General features: G+C 45.1%; 1 protein-coding gene across 1 annotated transcript in view; it reads right to left on the bottom strand.

Moving 5' to 3' along the window:
- The window catches only part of VPS13B (vacuolar protein sorting 13 homolog B), a 2999480-nt gene that overhangs the window by 2970491 nt on the left and 14734 nt on the right, over positions 1-14255 (bottom strand). The gene's annotated exons all lie outside the window — the stretch shown is intronic.

Genomic DNA, 14255 nt, shown 5'->3' with positions numbered 1-14255 from the left:
TTTGACAAGGAATCAAGCAGCTGCATTCTGCACCAGCTGTCATTCGGAAATGGTGCATCTAGGCAAACCAAGCTCCAGAGCTTTAGTGTAGTCAGTGTGTGCACCCTCTACTGCTTAAAGGGTAAGGTGTGGAGTGTTTTCTGAGAGAAAGGGTAGACCTTTCCTTCGAGGCGGAGAAGGGAGTGGGAAACTCCTTGGAAATGTGAGTTTTAAAAGGAAGCGCAACATCAAACACCACAACTGGGTATCTGACTGTCCCTGAAGGAAAAGGGCAGTGGCCCATTGCATCAGAAAACCAGCTCGCCGGAGAGCCACCCAAAACTATGACCTCGGCTTTGACTGCGTTTAACTTTGGGCCGTTTATGGGCATTTAGTCAGCCACCACCCCAGGCCCAATTGAAATGTATTTGAGCCACACTGGTGTTCTTCTCAAATGGAAGAAGAAGTCGAGTTTCATCAGAATTACATATGCAGGAAAGATAAAACGACTCGATGTGGTAGGCAAAGGAGACACACATAGCTTGACTAAAATAGAGCTCAATGTGATGCCCCAGGAGACTCCACAAAATACTAGTGTCTGAGGACTCAAAAATTGACAGGAACACCGTCTGGGTGTGGTCCGTTTGAAAAGAATAGATCCAACAAAGTGCCCTTTTTCCAACACTGACCCCATGTAATTTCCTCCCCAGCTGACTCTGTCGGAATCTATATTACATGAATCCACATCGAACACTTGAGAAATATAATTGAAGTCCTGGTTCATTTGACTTCTTTCCAAATACATTTCTAAGTTTTAATCAAGTTAGCATCTCCCAGTTCGCTACAAAAAACTTAAATGCTATTTTTAGTTAATTTTCCCCCACTCCTTGCTAAGTTATTGTCATCCCAGAGATCAGAAAGCGCAAATTTGGATTTTCAAGCCACCGTCTGTTCATAAACATTATATGTTCTTATTTTGGTCTTTGTTCCTGCTAATATAATCTCATGATGTTCTAAGCGTTGTGACCTGCAGCATTTTCCAATAACAGATTAGATCTTGTGTCACATATCTCCACTCAGTTGTATTTCCCAGCTGGTACGTGACAATGGTAGGCCTTCAGCCGTGTCAATCTCGTGTAAGGTGTAGCTGCTTTGTGACGGATCATCAGTTTAGAGACTAAAATAGATGAAAGAATTGAGTGCCAGTCACCTATCTGGTGTTGAAGACAGATGTCACAATGGTGCTAGTCTGGAAGACCAATGTTTAAAGGTACACAGAGCAGTGCAAGCTTGTGGCAATCCTTACCACTGTGCATCACAGCGTCTCATGAGGGTGGGTTGGGAGTTCAGACTATGCCTTCTGTATCGTTGGGCTGCCTGCAGAGACTACAGGCAAATACTGGTAGTGATTACCAGTCTCAATAGCTCCCGTAAATTAAGAGGAAGGCAGACAGGTGGATCCAGGTTCTCATGCCCTTTACAGGGACCACTGCAGATGTTTATGTCTATTCCAGAGATCCCCAATCATAATAACCAAAGGAGTTCCTAATGTTCAAAGATATCTGCTAGCCTGCGGACACCCAACCATTATTCCCATGGAGCACTTGTAGCTCTGGCCCTGTCGAGCAACTTTACTATTTAAGGGCCCAGGCTGTTTGCTGCATTCGGGTGCAAAATGGAGCTTTCCTCTACTCAAAGGAAAAGCCACTGTATAATATGGGAGGGTGGTATGAGCCCAATAGGGTCTTCGGGATGACCTTGGTCAGACATACTCATATAGTCTCAAGGTTTAGGACTGTCAATAGAAAGTTTAATGTTCTTACTATTATTGACAACTTTAAGATCCAAGTAATGCACTGCCCAAATGCCAGTCTTTTATTTTATCTACCCTGCAGCTGCCCTAGCATCAAGGCTCAACATTTCAACTGTACAAAAGATAGAACATGACATTTCTAGGGCTGCCACTAGAAGGTGCATAACCAAACCCTAGGCCAGACAGCCTGCTCTAGGCCACAACGCATGGTTTAGGGATCTCTACAAAATTAATGGGCTGGATGGATTTGCACATTTTCTAGTCCAGCAGAAACTAGGAGATCTGAAATGAGTTCAGCACTAACATAGCCACCCTAGAATCATATTGCAGTGTAGCCCTAGGATGAGCATTAATAGGACTCCTTTTCAATCTAGCATGATATTAATCCTCTATTGATGAGCTGTATGGACAATCTTGATCCAAAACTATTTTTGTGAAAATCAAACACTCATTAAACTATATGACATAATCCTCTTGGAAGAGAATGGTCTGATGCTCTTCTCCTCCCTACAAAGAGAGTGTAGTAGGAGTTTCTCACAATACTTAAAATACGCCCAGTTGCACCACACTTGACAGGGAGAGGGTGTGGGACGCTTGGGCCTGCCTAAAAGACTTACTGGCTACTCCTCCATTGAAAGGGCGCATCGGGTGCCGGGGGGTCGTCCTAAGCCGGGGGCCCCTCTACGTGCACATCATTGCGCTGGTCTTCAATTTCAGAAACAGAGACACAATCCTACAGACGCCAGAGCTAATCCTCACCTGAAGATCGACAACAGTGTGGTCACCTTCTTCCCAGACTATACAGCGAAGGTTCAGGCTCAAAGGCATAGTTTTTTGGATGTCAAAAAAGAACTTAGACAGCGCAAAGTGAAATACGCAATGTTGTTTCCTGCAAACCTACGTTGAAGTATGTATTACTAAACACCAGTGTACTAATCTCTACATAGTTCAAATAAGAAATCTTGCTTTCCAGGTTATTGGTCCTGAGGACATAACATGCTCTCAATCTTGATAACGCTGCTCTGGCAGAACATAAAACAACACATTTGTCCTTTCATGCTATGACTAATCGTGAAATGAAATCTCTTTGTAAGCATCCTCTGGCCAGACCACTCGGCAGGAGATGGAGCAAGATATTCGCCTTGGTGCATAAAGCACCCAGTCACTGGAAAAAGTCATGGTAGTAGTGAATGAGACAGGATACCTTCAGTATGACATGGAGGGCGTTCTGCACTCAATCTTTGAATTCCGAGGAGAGCTACATCTGCTGAACAAATGCCAAAAAGGCAAATATTAATCACTATCTGGGTGTGAAAGTGTAAACATCACTGGCGGTGCTTGATCTTTTCTACAAACACTTTGAATACAGTGAGTAATAGGAATGCTTTCAGTATATCTAATAGGATTCATTGGGGAGACCTTGGACAGTCTTGGAACCACCCCACTGAAATATGATCCAAGCTTCTGCTTGTTGGGGGAGCTAGAAGGAAATAGAAATGGTTGCCAAAGGCAGAGGTCTGCATCCGAGTACTGTTGGGTATTTGATCACAGTAACTAATGCTTCACCCATAACGAATGTTTCATTCTGACAAATAGTAAACATACATATACCATGGGATAGGCAGCAATTGCTAGGATTGAACTGTCAAATCAACCGTGTGCATACTGTGAGTACATGGACTGCTTTTAAATATCTTTACCAGGATCAACACACCACTGGGATCTCCGGATCAGATCACCTAGTGAGGACTGAAGGTACTTTTAGTGAATCTTTAGCAGCTCCTAACTATTGAAATGAAATGAAAATGACTTTTATAGAGCGCACATAGCTGCCCTGAGGCGTCCAAGCGCTGAGATTGAAGCTGAGGATGTGGTTACTAAGAAAATATATACAGCACGACTACTGTTTATTGAACAGGAACGTTTTCAGCTGCTTACGGAATGAAGTGAGATCTGAGTTAGACTTTAGATGTTGGGGAAGAGCGTTCCACATCTTGGCCACATTGTAGGAGAAGGAGCGGCCTCCCGCTCTCGTTCTCTTTATTTTGGGAACTGTTGCCAGAGTGGCAAGGGTTGAGCGCAACTGTCTGGCAGGGTGGTACGGAGTGATAAGGGAGAGATTGATTGCTGGGCCCGTGGACCAGAATGCCTGGTGAGCGATACATAGGGATTTGAAACTGACTCTCTCCCTAACGGGGAGCCAGTGTAGCCTTATTAGCCCATACTTGACAGATGACCTGCGAGGGATTTGCAGAAGCGTCCGGGCAGCACAGTTTTGTATTATTTGTAATTTGCGCAGGGTAAAGTCAGGTGCTCCCAGATACAGGGCATTCCCGAAATCCAAACGGGATTGAATCAGGCCCTGTATCACGGTCTTTTTTGCTTCAAAAAGGTAGCAGAGGAAGGATCTTTCTGATAACTCTAAGGATACCAAAGCAAATGGCAGATAGGTCTCTGTCATTTGATCATCAGGCAATTAGACTATCTAACCAGATGCCAAGGCTCTTGATGGTATCCTTGGGTGCCGGAGCAGGGCCCAGACAGGGCGGCCAAAGTGCATCGATGGAAGCTGGTGCGAGCCGACCCAGTAGCATGAGCTCAGTCTTGTCTCCATTGAGTTTGAGACAAGACTTGGTCATCCAGCTCTTGACCCTCTCCAGACAACCTGCAAGATCCACCCCTGCTAAGGAGCCCCCTTCTTGAGCCAGAGAGACCACCAGCTGAGTATCATCCGCATAGGTAATGATCTTGATCCCATATGGGCGGACGATCTCAGCCAGCGGTCTCATATAGACGTTGACATGGACATGGAACGTAAGGACCATGTACTAGACAGGCAAGATAGCCCAAGTAACAGCAGAGAGGAACAAATATAACCTTGCCCTGCTTGACATCAGCAAGAGCAGAATGGACACAGTCTGGAAAGAAAAGACTAGCTCCAGTAGGAATTTTACTGTATTCTGGACATGAGGAATAGAACGAGCCACATACTCAGGGAGTAGCACTGATGCTAATGCCAGCAGCCAGCAGAGCTCTGTTTGGATGGAAAGTCCATGGTCCCAGAATCATCACAGCAACAATTCACACAAAGAAAAAGAGGATTAACATGAATGCTATCCACCGGCATGGATCATCTCTGTATAATTATTGGGCAATAAGGTGGCACTTACATTTTGACTTACAAATGATGCTAATGTCGGTATTCTCTCCATCGCCTTCGGGTTATTATTTACCTCCTCTTATTAGGTTCTTGTACAACTATACTAAGGAACTGTCAAGTCGAATGATCACACCTTGTGTTAAGTTTCTAGATCTCCGGGGGGCGTGGCTTGGACGCTGGTGATAATGGCGGCGTAGTTCTGTCCTCCTCCGAGCGGCTGGAACAAACATGCTGTGGGAAGCTGCAATCCGCCTCCGATCCTAACTAAAATGATTACAAGGGAGTCGGAAGACCAGATCCGGCAGTGGTGAAGTTTTGAATCGGATCCGACCGAGGGGAGAGGAGCTGACTGCCCGTTTCGTGCTGACCGAGAGAGGCTGCACTCCGTGGCGGAACCCGACCACGGACACAACCACGTGGTCCTCCGGTCTCCCGGAGACTCGACCACGCTGCACACTACGAGCTGTTGGGGCTCTCCCTGGACAGTGCAGGTCCTCGAACCCACAGGACATTAACGCAGTGAGTAGGGGGCGAGGCTGTTAGTGTGGCGGTTGAATGCACGCTGGTATGGATTACCGCGTTGGTGATTCATAATGGCGGCCACCCGGGGAGCCTGTCTCCGTGAATCGAACACCCTGCACCAGGAACACGAAACTGCAGATGAATGAATGCATATGCCTATGAGAAAACTGATGTAGTGTAGAGATCATAACAGCGCTCAGATACAGCCTGTCTGAATAACGCTGCAAGCAGGATCTTTTACACTACATGAAGGACTGAGATGACTGTTTAAAATGGCGGTCCCTTGCTAAGCTGACATCGTGTTTGTGTGACCCTGCGCCTGAATACCATGTTGTATACTGTGGCCTCTGATATGCTATGAGGACCTGTAAGCAGGTTACTAGAAAAATCAAATCAACCATGCTCCTTGGGAATAATGCTGGAAATAATGCTGCAAAGCACATATAAGAACAACCATTGCAACCATCCATAGAGCCTAGATTGAATTTCTGTCGCAGTTGATATCAAGGCACTGAACAGTCCTGCGGAAACTCTAGGAAAGCTGGTGGCATGTATATGGACTGAATCTGAGACACTGTGCATGACGTGCTGGCTGAACCTCTACAGCAACTGTTGCTAGAGCTATTTACAAGGGTGCGAATGACACTTAATGATTTAAATGATATTTCCAAGGAAACACCACGAGTATTGTGCGAATGACGGCTCCTGCTGATGAATGTGCTATGATCTCTCTTCAATAAAAATCGTCTCTCACTATTCACGACGCAACGCAATTCCCGACGCAACGCAACGCAATTCAGTATCTGCGCCGTGAGTTGGGGGGACTCAGAACAAGACAGCGTCAGGTCAAATCGCTACGCACAACTACAACTTAAGGATGGGGGACAAAGAAAACGGCGTAACTTCTAAACGCCTGAAATCTAACCCACCGACGCCAGTCAAAGGGAATAAAGAAATGACGGATGCCATGGCTACAATTTTGAGCAGGCTAGAAGAGGTTAGGGACTTGGCCAAATCCACCAAGGAAGAGGTGGTAGCTATTCGCCAGGATATCAAAGACATCAACTCAAGAATTACGGAGTCCGAGGCCAGGATAAGCAAACTGGAAGACTTTGAGAATAAAACGTGTGGAGCTATCAAGAACCTCTCCTTATGCTCAGACCACCTTGTGAAAAAAGTTGCGGAATTGGAAGACAGAAACAGAAGGGGGAACCTAAGAATTTTTGGCATGCCGGAAAAAGCAGAGGAATCACATGGCGCATGCATACCCTTCCTCGAGGAGTGGTTCACGCAGGCCACAAATCTAACCTTCACTCAGCCACTTGAGTTTGATAGAGCTCATAGGGTACCAGGTCGAATTTCTAAGGATCAGAAGGGCCTAAGAGCGATCGTGTGTAAACCGCTAAGATATCAGCACACAGAGCAGATACTTACCTTCGCCCGCAAGCATAACCATGTGCTATGGAAGGGTCACAAAATCTTCATCTCACAGGACTTCAGTAAGGAGACTATGGACATAAGGAAGGCCTTCCTCGCAATGAGACCCCAATTGAAATCACTTGGTCACATGTATGGATTTATTGGTCCGACGAAATTTAGAGTAACCATACAAGGTGTGACACATGTGTTCTCTGACCCGAGAAAACTGCGACAACTCCTGTTCGACCACAGCGATGGCACCATGGAGGTCTCCCCTTCAGCTCAACAAGGAGCCTCTTCAGCCGGATCAGGATGAGTCTAGGCTTGAACCTTTGATACTGTTATTCTCATGTTCCTGAATCCACATTGAAATGACTGTTTGATCTAGAACTTACATGAGGGTCTCTTGTCTGGTATTACTAAATGGTTGTTTACCATGTCTGTAATTGAAAGAACTAATAAGGGCACGCCCGCATGGGGTCTGGTTCTGGTCTGGTTCTGGCCAATTTTGTCCGTCACGTTAATGTTCTGTGTACCTTTTGGGCCCCCTGCCAGCGTATCCTTTTGAACCCGGATCTGTTTCAGAGCGATCTCTTGTATCCTTGATTTGAAAGTGACTCACAATGATTATATCTGTGCTGCCATGATACTACCTGTGTCCCTCTTGGACCTCGAAGAAGTACGGTGCTGTGGTGTTGTTCTGTAGCACTCCCATTGGTGTCAGGTGCACCCACAGTGACTCTTCTACAGTTGCTGTTGTGCTTGGTTTATGATGTACTGAAGTACTGCAGTATGAAGTACTGTGCTGTGGTGTTGTTTTATAGCACTCCCATTGATGTCAGGTGCACCCACAGTGACTCTTCTACAGTTGCTGTTGTGCTTGGTTTATGATACTGAAGTCAAGACATTGACCTTCCTGCGCTCAAGGTCTTGGCACCATTGTTGTTTGTCGTTTATTGTTGCCAACATACTTGGCTTATTCCTTCACTAGTTTGGGATTGCAGCCCCAAAAGATTAATAGTAATGAGCAAGCTGCTCGGAGGCGGCCTCGTGGTCGTCATTCCCGAGTCGCCATGTTCTGTTGTTTCTACTATTGGGGAGGGAGGGGTGGGTTGTGGGTGAGGGAGGAGGGTGGAGGGAGGTTGGTGGGAATGAAGGGGGGGATTGTTTTTGCATTTTGTATATTGTTTTGTTTAGTTTTGTCCATTTTGCATCCTAACTTGCGTACATTGCACTACATTGTGTTCCGGAGCTTTAACTCTGTCCGCCGATCCCCTACAAAGGGTACTAACCCTGTATTCAATGCGATATATGACTCTACTGGCTTTGACAAAGGTATGAGACCCTCTTCTCGATCCAACTTTTGCGCATACGCATGGGTCATGAGACGGTATCACTTATTGTATAATTGATGGCTCCTGTAATGGACACTCCAATAGGGACAACAACTATAGCTAATCTTCGAATATTATCGTTAAATGTGAAAGGTCTCAATCAGCCAGTTAAACGTCAAAAGGTACTTGATTATCTACGTAGGCAACGTGGAGATATAGCCTTACTGCAGGAGACAAAACTAGAGGCGAAGCTATTTCACACATTACGTAACAAATATTACACCGAAGTGATAGGCTCTGAAGCAATCTCAAAAAAGAATGGGGTGGTGATGCTAGTGGCCAAGAATGCGAATGTGGACGTAGTCTCTACTACTACAGACACGAAAGGGAGATGGATTTCGGCGACATTACGCAAAGATGACACTGAGTTCTTTATCACAACTGTTTATGCCCCAAATACACATGATCCGTCCTTCTGGGTAGGCCTCTCGAAGCAGATCATCTCCATTCCTGACACAGCACTCCATATTTTGGCAGGCGATTTCAATCTCCCATATGACCCTGTATTGGATAGAGACTCTAAATGCGTCTTTCGTCCAGGCAAAGCCCATAAGGCATTCATGAAACTATGCAACAGATTCCATATGGTGGACACGTGGCGCTTACTGCATCCTGATGGCAAAGACTACTCCTTCTACTCCCCGCCACATGACTCGTTCTCGAGAATCGACTATATACTCATATCTAAAAACGCAGTGGCAAGAGTTGAGGACGCGGACATTGCTCCCAGATTAGTCTCTGACCACTCATGCGTCTCCCTTACACTATCTAATCTTACACCATCTACCCGTCAATCTATGTGGCGATTTAATGATACTATTCTTAATGACACGAAACACAAAGAAACCCTTGATACCGCCATTAGAGACTTTCTATTGTCCAATAAGAGAGGGGACACTTCAGACACCATCCGTTGGGAGGCACTGAAATCCACTATAAGGGGACTCATTATAAAAATATCCTCTGCTATAAATAAAAACCGCACTGCGGCCTTGTTGAAGTTAGAAGAAGACATTTCGAAACTTCAGCACAAATACCTGATGAGTAGGAACCCCGCAGTCCTAAATGAACTGTCCAATCAAAAATACACATATAATAAACTTATCAGTGAGAAAGCAGGAATTTGGCTGGACAGGAAGAAGCGTTTTAAAATCTGCGACTCGAACAAAGCAGGGAAGGGGTTAGCGGCTTATCTTAAATTTAAAATTCAAAAGAACACCATTACCTCCTTAATCGATGGCGATGGTACTCCTAAGTCTGATCCCAATAGGATTGCGAACATTTTCAAAGACTTTTATGAAAAACTCTATGCTAGGAACGTACACGTTGACAGTGAAAAAATGGAGAAGTATCTCTCGAACTGCACACTACCAACACCTACGACCGCAGAAAGGGAAGCTTTAAATGAACCGATCTCTGAATTGGAGGTGGTTAGCGCGATCAAATGCCTTAAAAAAGGGAAAGCCCCTGGCCCTGATGGCTATACTGCACCGTTTTATAAGACTTTTGCCCATATTCTTGCAACTCCTCTATTAGAAGTTTTTCAAGAAATTAGCACCACAGGAGAGGTCAAGGGAACTATGGCTGAAGCCGTAATTGCTGTAATACCCAAGGAAGGCAAAGATCATAAACTCCCCAAAAATTACAGGCCTATCTCACTGATAAATTTAGATTGTAAGCTCTTGGCATCGATTTTAGCAAAACGCATCCAGAAGGTTCTGCCGACCCTAATACATCCCTCGCAAGCGGGATTCCTGAAGAACAGGCTTTCGAGCGATAACACGAGAATTCTGGCTCACGTTATTGAAAAAGCGAAGTTCCTATCAACGCCCACCGTGGCTATCACACTAGACGCTGAAAAAGCGTTTGACAAAGTTGACTGGACTTATTTAAATGCTGTGCTACACAAGTTCGACCTGGGTCCCCTATTCACTAGGTTAGTCATGTCCCTCTACGCCTGTCCCTCTGCTAGAGTGCGGGCTGGTGGCGCCTTTTCCTCCCCCTTTAGTCTAGAACAAGGCACAAGGCAGGGTTGCCCATTGTCCCCGTCCTTATTCCTCCTGGCAATTGAACCCTTTTTGTATTATATTAGGGAAAACCCTGAAATTGCAGGAGTTCAGTTTGCAGACTGTACAATCAAACTCACGGCCTATGCTGATGACGTATTGGTCATGAGTGAAAGGGCTGATAAGGCTATACCGGCGTTACTCTCCACAATCGAAGAATTCTCAAGTGTATCTGGGTACTCCCTGAACAAGGATAAAACTGAGGTGAAGTCGTTAAATAATCTGTGTGATAAAAACATCCTGGGCGATTCCGGGCTGACCTGGCAGCCGAAGAGTTTTAAATACTTAGGTCTGGAATTTGAAAGGGATTTGGTAACCACCCTAAAAATTAATGAGGAGATACTCTACAAAAAAATACAAAAACTCTTAGATGGCTGGTCCCCAAAGTTCCTCTCATGGTGGGGTAGGGCGGAAACATTAAAAATGATGATCAGTCCCTTGGTAAATTATATGGCATGTATGCTCCCCATGACCTTCTCAGAGGATTTTCTACATAAAGTTGAGAAGTCGTTAACGGACTTCCTGTGGAAGGGGAAGAAACCAAGAATTGCCATGAAGAAACTGCAATTGCCAAAGCTTAAAGGGGGCTTAGGTCTACCAAATTTCAGAAACTACCAAACCGCCTTTCTCTGCAAACAAGGAGCTTCCTGGTTTACCGAAGACCCTACTTATACGCCCTTATGGATTGACATCGAGAGATCCATTATCGGAAAGGCCCCGCTCTCTGCTGTGCTCACAATGGATCTCTCACATCTTACGAATTCTAAATACATCATACTTAATACCAAGAGAGCTCTCTTGCGGTTAGACCGCGCTCACAAAACTGGTCTACAAATCCATAATTCATCATCTGCTTCTTTATGGCGTAACCCGTCACTCAAAATTGGCGGATCGCCCATAATATGGGAACACTGGTCTGATAAAGGTGTTAATGTGATTGCAGACCTACACGAAAATAACATGCCACTACCATTCTCGACTCTGCAGGCTAGACACTCCCTACTACCGATTGACTTTTACTCATTCCTGAAACTAAAGTCAGCCTTATCCAGCAGAACAGTCAAACTAGCGACGCCTTGGCTGAAATCTATGCTCCCTCACTTTCAATCCTCTGGACATTTTGTCTCAAAAATATATAAACTTCTTGCACCAACACCCAACAAATCGATAAGGCGTAACAAAGCAAAATGGGAATCAGAACCAAATAACACTGGCATAAGCATAGACTGGGTCAGGATACATGCATCAGCACTCACACATAAGGTCTCGCCGATACTATCACAGACCAAATATATGATTCTTAACAGGGCTTTCTGGACCCCACAACGATTATTTAAGGTTGGGCTACGAGATACACCGAATTGCTGGAACTGCTCCTCGGGTATTGGGGACCTTCCACACATGTTATTTAACTGCCCCATGCTCCAAACATATTGGACTAGAATCTTTGACTACATTGGGCACACGTTTGACATACACCCTACAAGGGAATTCATCTACATTATCCTGGGGGCTTTAGACCCACTACTAAAGGGTGATCATGACCGTCAGCTCCTAGATCTCCTGCTAACACTAGCTTGCAAGGTAGTCCTATGCAATTGGAAATCAACATCTGAGGTCTCTTTTAATGCCTGGAGAGAATGGCTATCCTGCATTAGGGGCACTGACAATCCTGCTCTTCACTCATCACCATGGCAGGTTACCAACAAAAAACTATGGTCTTCTTTAGACCAGGCCTCCTTTACCTTCGATCCACCGTGATACACCAGCAATGAGATCAACTCTTAGTAAATGTGGGGGTGCTGGACGCACGAATTGTACTGGTTATATCCTGCCCATATGGGCTTACCAGACTTAGACACAATGTGCAGGGATGACAAGTATACCTGGTATTATCTGATAAAATTTGGACGGAGAGCTCTACGGAACTGTGCACAACCGTGAAGATTGCAATGATGGCATATTTTATTGTTTACCTTGCTCATTTATTTATTTATTTGTTTATCCATTTATTTATTCATTCATCTCATCTCATTTACAGATTCGGTATGATGTTACCTTCTTGTTTTCATTATGCTTTATTTTCCGTTCCTGTATGTATTGTTCTATATGCATTGATCCATGCTTGACCACGGCGTCACTCCAATACGAATGTAAATCTACTGATGCATTATGGCCGTTATCATCTTTGTTTTTGCTCAATAAAAAAAATAAAAAAAAGATTTGAACTTAAAAAAAGTTTCTAGATCTCCATACGTTTATTACTAGTATATTAACCCGTTCGATGCTGATGACGGAACCGCTCCGTCATCAGCTGCGGTTAGGCTGTTCTGATGACGGAGCGGTTCCGTCATGGCCCGGCCGCCGCGCCTGCGGGGCGCTGATTTTGTGCCTGCGCGGCGCGTTCTATTGAGCGGGGCGGGCCATGACGGAACCGCTCCGTCACGAGCACAGCCCAACCGCGGCTGGTGACGAAGCAGTTCTGTCACCAGCATGCGGCCGCCGCGCGGCCGCCCCGCCCTCTTAGCGCTGCGGCGGAATAGCCGCCGCAGCGAACGAGTTAAATGTACATTAGGTATTGTTTATAATCAGGCTGTGTTTGAAGAATTGAATACAGAGGAATTCTGTTTGTTTATGTTTTATACAGCCTTGATGAAGTCGCGGGATTACGCCCCAATAGCGACGAAACACATGTTGGCTGTGGCTGAAGCTAAAAGAATAAAAGCCTGAAAAACAAGCATTTACAATGCAACGGTTTCGCCTTTGGAAAAGTTAGAGCTATTGGCAATGTAAATGACAATGCCATTTATTTATCTGTTTTCAAAACCAACACATAAATACAAATGTTGTCATTTACAATGCCAATAGCTCAAACTTTTCCAAAGGCGAAACCGTTGCATTGTAAATGCTTGTTATAGGCTCTGATAGCCTCTCTATAGATAGTTTTATCCAACTCAGCATACCCCATCCACCATTTCCATTCAAGTCTTTTGCAGTAACACTTTTTCTCCCGGAGCTCATCCGAGTACCAGGGGGCAGAAACCCTAGATCGTTTTAAAACAGTTTTCTTGGTAGGAAGAGTGGCATTGAGAGAATTTTTTATCCATTCATTGAATGTCTCATTGGCTAGCGATGGGTTCTGACCAATCGATGGAATTGAGCTTTGTAGCTCATGGGTCCACAGTTCCAGCGGGATTTTTGACCAATTACGTGTTTCTCGCACTCTCGGTGTGAGGACTGGAGATTTACCAGTCTCCCATACTAGGGAAATTAACGCACGATCTGTCCAAGGGAGAGCTATTGGGGGACATACCTTAAAGTTGGAACAGTTACTGAATACCGGATCTAACAGGTGACCTTTGGTATGTGTAGGGGATAGGACAAGCTGAGGCATCTGTAAAGCGGAGAAATCTCCAATTAATTTTCTGGCGATGTTATCAGTCGCGTCATCGAAATGGATGTTCAAATCGCCTAAGAGTGTATAGTTAGAGGGGGAAAAGGCAAGGTCTGCGACCAACGGGGCAGTGATTCATGGAACTGTTTGGCAGGGCCCGGAGGGCGATATATAAGTGCTCCAGAAAAACTCGTATTAGGGGAGAATTCCTGAAAGAAAGACAAGCTTTCGCAATCAGTAAAGAGGTTATGGGGGCCACGACAGGTAAAACAATCCCTGAAAATGATTGCTAATCTGCCTCCCCTCTCATTTGCTCGATCCTGTCTTACGATTTGATAGCCCTGCCCCAAAGTTTGTACTAACTCAGGGTGGGAATACGGTGTCAACCACGTTTCAGTAAGAAAGAGTACGTCTGGTCTAATCTCATCAAGTAACATGTAAAGTCTGCCATCAATGTAATGACAGGAGGGAAGGCTAATGCAGATATATAGACGGTCTAGCAGATATT

Source organism: Lissotriton vulgaris, chromosome 4_1, assembly GCF_964263255.1.
Source record: "Lissotriton vulgaris chromosome 4_1, aLisVul1.2, whole genome shotgun sequence".
NCBI classification, from domain to species: Eukaryota; Metazoa; Chordata; class Amphibia; order Caudata; family Salamandridae; genus Lissotriton; species Lissotriton vulgaris.
Note: the sequence above shows the minus strand (reverse complement) of the source record. Positions and strands in the feature narration are given on the sequence as shown.